At 35.5% G+C, this 13,350-nt stretch overlaps 1 pseudogene; it reads right to left on the reverse strand.

Annotated features, from left to right (window-relative positions):
* The window catches only part of LOC125411769 (vomeronasal type-2 receptor 116-like), a 46,607-nt pseudogene extending 40,419 nt beyond the window's left edge, over window positions 1-6,188 (reverse strand).
* Between the last annotated feature and the right edge of the window lie 7,162 nt (window positions 6,189-13,350).

Raw genomic sequence — 13,350 nt, forward strand, 5'->3', positions numbered from 1 at the left:
GGACTGCTAAACTTGCCTAAAGGTGAGATGATCTTTCATGAAAGAGTCTGTGAGACATTGTGCAAGACAAAGCAGATACTGACTGAACTGCCTTTAAAAGTTCCTGCTTCATGGAATGTCTATTGGATACTATAGGCCTGAAGGATGGAGATTGATGCCCCAACGGTACAAAGTAACTTTGGGTGACTGTCCAGGGAGTGAGATGTCTCGGTCATTTCTAGAGTTTGGAAGCTGTCTATTTCTTGTTTGCTTAGGTAATATTATATCCTTCTGAAGTCTTTGATGGATTTGAAGAATGGATAGTTAACTGCTTTTGTTAATTTTACCAACCAGTTAGTGCATACTAGATGGTTGCAGTGCTGGTCTGGCTCATTGGTGCTGTCAGTCCTGGGGATACTTGGTTTAGGGCTATGTGTCTGAGTACATCATAATCTAATTAGATGCCAAAATTCCTTTGACAAATTCCAACAGACTATCATGAAAATAGACTGTGGGAAAGTATGAATTTAGGGAACAGTCCTCAACATTGAAAAGCTATTTACAGCTTTCCTAGGCCCAACATAATAACAATAGAAATAAAATTTAAAAAAATTCTCTTTAAATGAGGACCAAGTCAAAGTTGTCTATTCTCTAGATGTCTATTCAAAATATTATTAGAACTTTTAGTAAGAGCAGTAAGGCTGTCAAAGAACATTAAAAGGCTACAAATTGAAAATAAAAATTTAAAATATACATATTTGCAGAATGTATGATAGCATATATAAGTGATTCAGAAAATTCTAGCACAAAATCCTTACAGCTGAAACACTCCTAATGTGGTGGGATACATTAGAAAGTAAAAAAAAATGTGACCCTCTTATTTAATAATGACAATGAGACTACAAAAAAATAAGTTGAACAACACTCTTCATGATAACCAGAAACGTAAAATATTTCTATGTTTCTCTACAAAGTAAGTGAGAGACTTTTATATTGTAAATTTCATTTACATTCAAACTATCATATTACATTCAATTTTCCCAAGAGTTACTATAAAGTTTGTGTTGAGTTGGAGAGTGTAGCTAGCTACTAGTTGACCAAAATTAACCACGGAATTTTTCCAGGTGTGAGGACAGATAGTCACAGGAAGTAATAGTGGGACTCTAGAGAGGGACTTGACTCTTTTGGGTGGGGAAAGAAAGAGATAAGTTGCTTCTTCACTACTACTCAGATTATTCAGGCTCTTACATTGATAGATGACCCCTGAGTTTTTATTGATAAAAAATAATTTGCTAAAAACATCATCTGGCATTCAACTCTGGACACAAAATCAAGAGTTAGCCAGGCACCCTGGGCTTTGCAGCTACTTTAGTGACTGCCACCATAGCTGGCGTTTTCTCCCTTGCCTCCAGTCATTGAAATAAGTCTGTCATCTTTCTTTTTCAGTCTCGTACAAGAGTCCCTAGCTGTTGCCCATTCCCTGAGCCCAAATGCCACAACCCTTAAAGTTCACAGGCATGTGAACTCGTAATCTAACTATAGTAGCTGGCTGGCCATTGACAAGTTCTTCCTAAAGGCAGCCCCATTCCCTCACATCTTGAAGCAGTTTTCTCTTTTGCAAATTTAAATGTCTTGTTTAATGGCTTGTTCTCTCTTTCCATGGTTTGCAGGCTTTACTTGGACCCCATATTCCAGCTGCTTCTACTTCAATTAAGCTGCTTCAGCATAGATATGAACTGCACACACATACACACATAAACACAGAAAGTGCTGCACACAGAGATACATCCATAGATAAATAAATGCATATTATAGACACATACTCATTTATACATACTCACTCATTTGTGCAATGACACAGAGATAAACACAGTGGTATGTGTAGACAAAGAGACATATAAAACCCAAAGAAACACAGAAAGAGAATATGCAAAAGAGATACATAACACACATACATGCATGTTCTCAGAAAAATACAAACAGGGAGAAATACACAGATATAAATAACCATACAATGAGCCAGTGACATAGACAACTATATACATATATAAAAAGACATAACAGTAGATACACACAGAGCAACACAATATACATATTTGCAAGCACATACAAAGAAATATGAAGAACATACACATAGGCTCATGAAAAGACATTTATTGACAAATGCACAAGGAAGATATACATTAAAAGGCTCCCATATGGAAAGACATTGACATAAGGAAAATTTAAGCTCACTTCTAAAAACAGATAGAGATGCAGCTATACAGAAGCATACACCAAACACACACACACACACACACACACACACACACACACACACATATATATATATAAACATGGAGAGTATTAACAACTAAGGACTGATATGTTTTGAGTATTAGGATGAGATGATGATATTCATGTGCTTTGTAGCAATCACTGATTTTTATTGATAATTAGTTTGTCCATATACATTGTCTGTATTAGAAATTTATATTGAAGTCTAGATTTGTTTCCACCCCAGAAAAATGTTCAGAAATCTTTCTATTTGGTGAATATTTCTTAAAGTACTAGATTTGGGCATTTGAGAGCCTCTATGAACTATGGCACTGATGACACCAAATATAATCCAATTAAAGAAACTCTACCTTCAAGCATTTTTTCCTATCATCCACTGACTGATTATCTTATTGAAGAATCTCATTCACTACATGGGACACAGCATTCACAGCATGGGCAACAGCATACACAGCATTGTATACATCATAACTACTCTGACTAAAAGCCATGTCAAAAGTCTGTACCATTAGCCATTTCAATGAGGCATTGAATGAGAAGTTCTTCATTGTCTGACACATAGAAACTGATACTTCTAAACCTCAACCACCTAGTCTTCCCAGATTTTCATCTGAATTTTAGAAATTGGTCCATGTAAGGTCAAAATTTAAAAAACATAATTCTCAACAGGATGGTTTTTAAAAGTTAACATCCCAATGGTATGAGTCAAGTGTGAAGTTTCTACTTCTTATAGAGATATCCAGCCTACTGGGAGGTTGTGATTCATGTTCTTTTTATACCTAGTGATTCCCATGTTCTAAAGCACACAGTTCAAGTACTGTCTATGTCACCATAAATGAAAAATAAATTGTCAATGATGTCATGATTTGGTTATCATATACTTCAGGTCTTGACAAGTATAAATGCTTGTTGACTGTGATCATATTCACAAAGACATAGCAGACTGTATATTTTCCATCTCTTTTTTCAATTATGAGAGAAATTGAGCATCATCTTCATTGTCTGAGTTGGGCTGCCCAACACAGTTTCAGTTTAAGTGAAGCATGAAAGAAATCATGGCCTGAGCAAGAGATGCATCTTTGTGGGCCATCTGATACAGAGAGGGAAACTGACAATGATCACTTTGGATAGAATGGACAAGTGCATAGATAAGCTGAATAAATGACCCAAGGTCATAGGTAAGCTGAATGAACACAGGGAATAGCATGAAGTACTTGCACTCCTGAGAACTTAGAAACACTGTTCTGTCAAGTGTTCTAGAAAACCAACTCACTTGTTAAAGTTTTCTCATCTCTGTTTCACACAAGGAAATGCAAAAGCCCCATCAAGTTTCTGAATAGTAGCTTTTAACTACACATTTTGACATACATATGTGGTCATTATCTTCGTCACACTCTTCTTAAGATCTGGGAATGTACAAATGGAGACAAGGATTTCTTTCAAACATCCAAAAACACTCACCTGCTGAGATATGTAGAGGTACATTATTAGTCCTATTGTGACAGATGTTGTTCAATAATGTCCTCTAAGCTACATAGTACACCTGATCTTGTCATTACAGACATAATTTGGGGAAGTTTCTTTATTTTGTTAAGATTCAATGAATGAGACTGTGTAATTTTGACACATTATTACACCACCATTGCTGGTAATTGAAATACTAGTGACATATTTGGTAAAAGATCAAGGTTCTTGCTGACATCACCAATGCTAAAATTCAAGACCAGATCAAACTGACAGTTTTCATTTTGTGTTCTATAAAAGTCAACAGTTTTTATTATAGACAGAGATCTACAACATGATTATGTGTAATAAATACAAGGATTATTGTATACTGGAAAGTATTCCCAACCTCCCTCAATAATTGAAATATATATCCTGTTTTGTGAGGTTTGAATGACATAAGTTGCTGGAAGTTTAAAAAAAATCTTTAAAAGTTCATGAAAGTAAATCTCCAATAAATAAGATGAGCCATTTGCAGCTTTCACAGAAAGGGTTGTCCTTGTCTGGTTTTTGAGTGCTTTTACTGAAAATAAATAAAGGGTAAAAGTTTTGATGAAACAGAAAACCTGGTCATATATTCACTTTAAAATTATTTAGCAAAATTAAATGTACATGTGATGCATTAGTCAAGATTCTGGAAATTTTTGTGAAACGAACTGAACTGGATAAATCACTCAAAAAAATGACAGTGCATAGTAGTCTTCTGGAGGCAAAATTGGGCTCCTGTACTACTAATTTGTTCATATTTAATGGACAATATAGTTAACAGATTATAGATTCATGTCTATCATCACCATCTTTTATTTTTTCTTTATCGATTAAAGGTACAAAATGTTCTTTAAATATTTAATTTTTAATAAATTTAAATACCAGAACAGTTGGTAAATAGATTCATCTGTGCGAGTGGATATGAGAAGTACTCATATAAAACTTAAAAAGGGAATGGATTTCATTGTTTGCAGTAACATTTGTCTTTAGTTGCCACTGGCCTCGAATGCAGAATAATACACCTACTCCATTTTATAAGTGCAGAGTTTAAGGATAATTATACCAGGTATATCTGAACGACATACATCTTCTTGTAGAGAGGAACTTTTGTCTACATTTGAGATAAGAACTTATGGAAGTGAAACACTAACTTCTACACACTAAACATCAAGAAACATCAATTATTTGAGCTCTTGGTGTGGCATAGTGATCTAAAGTGCTATATTTGAAAAGAGCTATCAAAGTTACACAAAATCAAAAGGGCATAGTGTTCAAATTGGTAAAAGACAAAGCTATAATAAGTAAAATTATTGAAAAGAAAAAAATAAGACGTAAATAAGATATAGTTGACAGTGAGTAAACAGTTTGGACTTATAGACTTATAGACTTATAGTTTGGACTTATGTGCTTCATAATAATAGCAAAGAGCTGGTCGATCAAAATTCCCAAGTGTTGAAAAATATCATATGCTGCAGCTGCCACTCAGGCAAGTGTTAGGAAGGTAAGCAGTCACCACTATTAGTGATACCTCATATTTCAAAGAATGCAAACATATCATTTGTTCTACAAATATTCTTGGTTTACTTTAAAGAGACGGTGAAGAACTATACTGTGAAAATAAAGGCCTTTGGTTGTACATAAGTGAAGTATGGAGAAACAGAATCATATAAGAATTTAACAGTGTGTAAGTCTCCTGTTTTCCTTCTTTATGCAGAACTAGAAAGCACAGTGTGTCCACATACAGAGCATCTGAGAGTGAAACTGAGTATCTACCTAAAAACTCTGTTCATCTAGGGGTGCCACACATATTAGTTGCTCTGGGACATGCATTTGAAGCTGCAAGGTCATCAAATTATCTAATCAACATCAGTTTAGTTGTTCCATTTAGTATACTAGTTATTGACTACTATGGGATTTCTTTCGATAAGATATTACTGGCTACTCAGTTGTGGAAACAGTCAAAAGCAGAGATATACATGGTGATTAAAGTTACACAGTCCCCTTTTCCCTCAGCTTCCAGTATTACAAGTAGGAGGGTAACTAGGAAAATAATATTACACCCTCTGCACAAACTAAAAGTAAACAAAAAATTAGCAATGGGTCTCAAAGAACATGGGATTGTTTCTTAAGTGTGCAAATTGAAATAACAGAACAAAAGATTCTCAACATTCTTCGGATTCTCATTTTCTGACCCCCTATGAAATATTTATGTTGACATTTACATAGACAATTCAAATAACTTACTGTCTATTAAGAATGTGGTTGAAATGATCTATCTCCGCGGGCTGCTGCACTGTTATAAGAAAGAAGATACAACCTGTCAACAAATCGTCATCCTTGTCTTTATTCTCATTCATTCTCCAAAAGCACCTGGGTTGAGTGAACCTGGACACAAGAAGTGGAATGTTCAGAAAAAAGAAGAGAAAAATCAAAACAAACATCTTTGTCCTCCTTGAAGCCTGGGCAGTGTGTGTTGTGAAGTGCTCTTCGGATCAGGATATTATATGGGTACCCATGTTTTCCCACTTGCTTTTATTTCTGCAGCCAAAGGAGAGGCTATTTGTGTATTCATGATTCCTTTATTTCCCAATTGATTCCTAGCCATTGGGGAATCTTGGACACATTCTTCCCTGTGGCTGTGCACCTGATATGCATGTGATTCAAATATGATTCAGAAATATACATGGGTATAATTCAGGTAGTTTCATGACATCATTTAATGTTGTGGAAATTAAGGCTCCTTGGGGATGTCATTTTGAAAAAAATTGGGGGTCATGACTTCCAGAACTATCTTTTTTATGCTAATACCTTTAGAAATTATGTCAGTGGCTTTTATTAGATGATCTACATTGAGACATGCAACAATGTTTTAGGGAGGACACACAAAAGTTGGAATTCCTAGTTGCACACTGGGAATTCTTTCACAAAGTCTCTGTCAGGGAACAACAGTTCCATAGTTAGAGAAACTGAGTTTCACACAACTTGAACAGTGGGGCTTATACTACAGGACTGACAGTAACAGATTATCTAACCAAATACTGTGCTTCCGTTGTCTTGAGAACAAATAATCAGCATCAATTCTAATTTTTTCTGAATCCTGCTGTCCTACCATTATCCAAATCACCACAGAATCAGTTACATTTATAGCATTACAATATGTTTTTGAATATTCAACAAGATCCCTTCAGATTCTGTGTCCTACATTTCAAACAATCAATAATATCTCTCACTCCTCCTCTAAACACAAATATTAAATAGAAGATAAGGCAAATATTTTATGTCTAAGCATAATTTCCCTCATAATTTCCCTCCATGAGCCACAGTTTTCATAGATTAATTAATAATTTGACCAAATTCTTTTGCCTTATCTGTGACTTTCTACAGTGTTTTTCTCATTTTAGATTCTTGTAATTGTGAATATATTTTGTTAACAATCTACAAAGGAAATAGATACTGTGAAGAGACCTTGGGCTCAATGCATATTTTCTTCCTTTTTTTGCCAGAATTTAAGTAAGCTTTTATTAAAATTTACATATTGACCAAGATGGAATTTGCTCAAGACAAAAAACAGGAAACTTTCCAGGTTAGTTACTCATAAATTCTACTTATAACATTTTCCAACTTGTGTCTTTTTGCTTGCCTTCTAGACCATGCATTGCCATTGTGAGGGTTCATTGATGAATGTGAGCTGATAAGTCTCTTTAAGTGAATGTATATGGACTGTAGTAAAAGCAGTACAAAATAGGGCATGACGGCACAGATATATGAGCTTATTTCCACATTGATCAAAAGTCCCAAAGTAGAACATACCTCTATTCCTTCAAGTTTATTTTACTTCTACCAAAAACAAATGTCCCACCTAGATTTAGGTCAAAGAGTTCTGCTTTCTCAAGGTTATTGTCAACAGGTATGGCTAATAGCCAGGCCTTATATTTCAGGAATAGAGAAGTAGACATGTTTCTACCTCAAGTAAAAGTCGAAGGATTCAACTAAGCTTCCATTTCTTTTAAGGAGGTAACATTGGATTCCACCCATGGAATAGTTTGCTTTTAGAATCCTTTGAACTAGGGTATGAGCAAGACTTGTTTTGTTCTATCAACAGAATGTTTAACTATGGCTGTAGCCCATGAACCTCCACTGTTCTATTAATTTTCTTGTATCATCCTAATGCAGGTTTTTTATCTTACTCCTACATTTTAGGGCCAGGAGTATCTCATGCAATTAGAAATTATATGCGGGCAATTTCAGTATTTATTGGAGCTCGCTGCTAGCACTATTCTCTGTTTTATTATTTTAAGATACATCCTTGTATACTTAATAAATTTTTCTAAATCCATACACCTCTATCCTGGCAATGATACTTTTGTAGAGGCTGGTCCCTGACAGTAGTATAAGAATTTCTCTGCATGGTTGTAAGATTTACTTAGCATTTGATGAGGCAAACAGGACTAGGGTTCTCCTTTTGAATTTGGTACATTTAAAGATCGTCATGTTAAAGGACATGACCTGTGATTCTGTGATGAGCTGTCTCTGTTTAGATATCTACCCTACTTTATTAGATTACTTTATAATTTGCTGTCTAATTTATTGAGGTTTTAATATATTTGGGGATCAGTCCTCTTCGATGTGAATCTGGTGAAGATATTTATCCATTCAATACACTTCCATTTTGTCTTAGTGATTGTGTCTTTTGCTATAGCAACATTTTAGTTTCAGATGGTCCCATTTATTAATTGGTACTCTCAATGTCTATTCTTCTGGGGTTATATTTAGGAAGTGGTCTCCTGTGCCCATATGTTCATGGATACATCCCACTGTAGGCTGTGTGCCTAGAGATGGGGCATTGTACATGGCTCTCAGAGGAGGAGTGCAGCTCTGCCTTGCTGTACTGAGTGAGGCAAGTAGGAAGAGGTGCCCCTAGCAATGACACCTCTCAAGTTTTTCAGTAGCACTCCTGAACAGTAAAGATTTACAGATACATAAGAGGACAGAATCCGACATAAAAGACCTCTAAATGGATTACAGGGTAGGATAAATGTACATAGGCTTGGGAAAATGAAGAAAAAGAATATAGAGAATTATAAAAAGAAGTAAATGATTTTTTAAAAGATAAGGTCTTTAAAGAGACAGAGTACAGACAGTCATAGATTAAAGGAGTAAAGATAATAAGATAAGTATTAAAAAGTAATAGAGTAAAAATAAACCATGTAAAGAGGATTATACACAGAAAGCCTGGATTGTATATATTATTATGTTTTCTTTAAATTTTTTAACTGGGAAGGAGCTGAGTACAAAAAGATATTTTATTGTACAGAGTGCTAAGCAAAACCAATGTAAAGATATATTGACTTTAAAATTTGAGTCTAAGGATATTATGCTTTGGGAAAGAGGTTCTTCTTTTGTTTCCACAGAGGTTGAGAACCTGTGAATTTCTTACAGACAAATATGGTTTATAGACCATGAACCCCTGAAAGATTACCATGAATACCTCCAAAATTATTTTGTCTAACTGATGACTGACAAAATATAGCACACAGTATATACCAGGACAAACCTGATTAACAGCACACACAATTAACAGGACCAGTATGGAGAAAACTATGCCCATATTCTCAAATATTATGTATAAATGCTTGTTTACATTTAAAGGGGGATATGATATAGATATGAATTATTTGCATTGCTATGTATCTTAATTTATTGACACAAATTTAAGGTTAATTTTGTTATAGTATATTTCTGCTCTTAATTAAAGTATCATGTGTGTGTAGCTCATTTTAAAATGTAATGTATAATTTAAAAATATAGGTTAATAGATAATCATCTATAATAGTCTTGCTTATAGCCATGTTAGTTAGAATTTCTAGATGTGTAGAGATGAATTTCAATAAGATAAGTATTCTTCGAATCTTTAGACACCTTTAGAATATGGCATTTAAATGTTTTAATAACTTAGATCTTTTCATGACACGAGATATGTCTGCTCGTGGTAGCACCAATCTACTTCAAGAGGAAGATGGTCACTGAAGAGGCTTCTTATGGAGTCTGTTAGACATTTGTGCAAGAAATTTATTTTGTCTGGATTGCAAGCTGGACATGCAGAACCCACAGACAAATGACTACTGAACTTGCTTAAAGGTGAGATAATCTTTCAGGTTTCCTGCTTCGTGAAAGTGGCTGTAAGACATTAAGCAGGATACAGAAAAATATGACTGACAAACTGCCAATATAGGCAGAACTGTCTTTGAAATTTCTGGATTCATGGAAAAGTCTGCTGGATACTATGGACCTGTAGGCAGAAGATGAATGCCCCAAAGTAAAGAAGAACTTTGGAAGACTGTGCAGGTAGTGAGATGTCTTTATCAATTCTAAAATTTTGAAAGTTGCTCACAATACACTTTCTGCTTACATAGGAAATATTATATCCTTCTGGGGTCTGTGATAGAGTTGAAGAATAGATATAGTTCTTCTTAGTTATGATAAAAGATAAAGTAGATATAAACATTGTAACTTTAATTCATGCTTGATAACTGTTATATGTAATTTTACTATGTTAAAGTTAAAGCCTTCCTTTATGTAAACAGAAAAGGGGAAATGTTGTGGGACATCATTCTGTTGTTTTTATTGGTTAATGAATAAAGAACTGTTTTGTCCCTATGGCAAGAAAGACCAAACCGAGTCAGAGAAAGCTAGGCTGTATGCTAGGGGATAGAATGATGGAGTCAGTAAAAAGGCCTGGAGCTACCAGAGATAGAAGCTAGGAACTTTACCAATAAGCTACAGCCAGGTGGCAATATACAGATAAATAGAGTGGGTTAAATTAATATAAGAATTAGCCAATAAGAAGATAGAGCTAATGGGCCAACCAGTACTTTAATTAATAAATTTTCTTTTCATCAGTATGGTCATGGGCTAAGGCCAGTTCAGGTACCCTCTCCTCCACTGCCCAGGGAACAATCTGGGAACCTCTCCTTGGGCCTGGGAACCCCTCCAGAATCAAGTCTCTTGCAAAACCTAAAATGGTTACCTTAGTTGAGATGTACACCTCCCCGCTCCCACATCCGTACTTCCTCCCTCCACACATCCCACTCAACCAAGCCATCCCCAATCCTCCCCCTCTCCCTTCTTTCTAACCATCTCCCCTTACTTATACCTCCCCATGCCCCGTGCACCCAAGTTTGCCTGGCAATCTTGTCTAATTCCAATATCCAGGAGGATAACTACATGATTTTCCTCCGGTTCACCTTCTTATTTAGCTTCTCTAGGAACATGACTTATAGGCTCAAAGACCGTAATTGGTGTTTCTAAGTTTGGCTATTCTGACAGGTGTAAGATGGTATCCTAATGTTCTTTTGATTTGCATTTCCCTGATCGCTAAGGAGGTTGAGCATGACCTTAAGTGTCTTTTGGCCATACGAAGCTCATCTGTTGTGAATTCTCTGTTCAGTTCAGTACCCCATTTTTTAATTGGGTTAATTAGAGTTTTAGTGTCTAGTTTCTTGAGTTCTTTGTATATTTTGGAGATCAGGCCTCTATCTAATGAGGGGTTGGTGAAGATCTTCTCCCAGTCAGAAGGTAGCCTTTTTGTCTTACTGATGGTATCCTTTGCTTTACAGAAGCTTCTCAGTTTCAGGAGGTCCCATTTATTCATTGATTCTCTTATTGTCTGTGCTACTGGGGTTCTACCTAAGAAGTGATCTCCTGTGCCTATGTCTTGTAGACTACATCCCACTTTCTCTTCTATCAGGTTCAAAGTGGTCAGATTAATGTTTATGTCTTTAATCCATTTGGACTTGAGTTTTGTGCATGGTGATAGATATGGATCTACTTTCATTCTTCTACAGGTTGACATCCAGTTATGCCAGCTCCGTTGGTTAAAGATGCTTTCCTTCTTCCATTGTATACCTTTAGCTCCCTTGTCAAAAATCAGGTGTTCATATGTTTGTGGGTTAATATCCGGGTCTTCTATTCGATTCCATAGGTCGACTTCTCTGTTCTTATGCCAATACCAAGCTGTTTTCAATACTGTAGCTATGTAATAGAGTTTGAAGTCAGGAATGGTAATGCCTCCAGAAGTTCCTATATTGTATAAGATTGTTTTGGCTATCCTGGGTTTTTTGTTTTGCCATATAAACTTGATTATTGTTCTCTCAAGGTCTGAGAAGAAGTTTGATGGGATTTTGATGAGGATTGCATTCAATCTATAGATTGCTTTTGGTAGAATTGCCATTTTTACTATGTTGATTCTCCCAATCCAAGACCAGGGGAGTTCTTTCCATTTTCTGGTATCCTCCTCAATTTCTTTCTTCAAAGACTTAAAATTCTTGTCAAATAGGTCTTTTACTTCCTTGGTTAGAGTTACTCCAAGATATTTTATGCTATTTGTGGCTATCATGAAAGGTGATGTTTCTCTGATTTCCCTCTCTGCTTCTTTACCCTTTGTGTCTAGGAGGGCAACTGATTTTTTGGAGTTGATCTTGTATCCTGCCACATTACTAAAGGTGTTTATCAGCTGTAGGAGTTCTTTGGTAGAGTTTTTGGTGTATATTATGTACACTATCATATCGTCAGCAAAGAACAAAAGTTTAACTTCATCCTTTCCAATACGAATCCCCTTGATCTCCTTATATTGTCTTATTTCTATTGCTAGAACTTCAAGCACTATATTGAAGAGGTATGGAGAGAGTGGACAGCCTTGTCATGTTCCTGATTTTAGTGGAAAGGCTTTGAGTTTCTTTCCATTCAGTTTTATGTTAGCGGTCGGCTTGCTGTAAATAGCCTTTATTATATTTAGGTATTATCCTTGTATCCCCAATCGTTCAAACACCTTTATCATAAAGGGGTGTTGAATTTTGTCAGATGCTTTTTCAGCATCCAATGAAATGATCATATGGTTTTTTCTTTCAGTTTATTTATATGATCGATTACATTGATAGATTTGTGTATGTTGAACCAGCCCTGCTTCTCTGGAATGAAGCTCACCTGATTATAATGGATGATTTTTCTAATGTGTTCTTGGATTCGGTTTGCCACGATTTTGTTGAGAATTTTTGCGTCAATGTTCATGAGCGAGATTGGCCTGTAATTCTCTTTCTTGGTTGCGTGTTTGTGTGTTTTGGTATTAGGGTAACTGTAGCTTCATAGAAAGAGTTTGGCAATGACTCTTCTGTTTCTATATTGTGAAATACATCAAGGAGTATAGGTATTAGCTCTTCCTGGAAGTTCTGGTAGAATTCTGCATTGAAATCATCTGGTCCTGGACTTTTTTTGGTAAGGAGTTTTTTGATAACAGCTTCTAATTCTTCACGACTGACAGGTCTATTTAGATTGTTCACCTGGTCTAGGTTCAACTTTGGTTTATGGTACTTATCTAAAAAAAATGTCCATTTCTTTTACATTATCCAATTTTGTGGCATATAGGCTTTTGTAGTACGATCTAATGATTCTCTGAATTTCCTCTGTATCTGTGGTTATGTCCCCCTTTTCATTTTTGATCTTATTAATTTGCATGTTCTCTCTCTGCCGTTTGATTAGTTTGGATAGGGGTTTGTCAATCTTGTTGATATTCTCCAAGAACCAGCTTTTTGTTTCATTGATTCTTTG

This window comes from Myodes glareolus, chromosome 1 (genome assembly GCF_982192425.1).
Source record: "Myodes glareolus chromosome 1, mMyoGla1.1, whole genome shotgun sequence".
Taxonomy (NCBI): Eukaryota; Metazoa; Chordata; class Mammalia; order Rodentia; family Cricetidae; genus Myodes; species Myodes glareolus.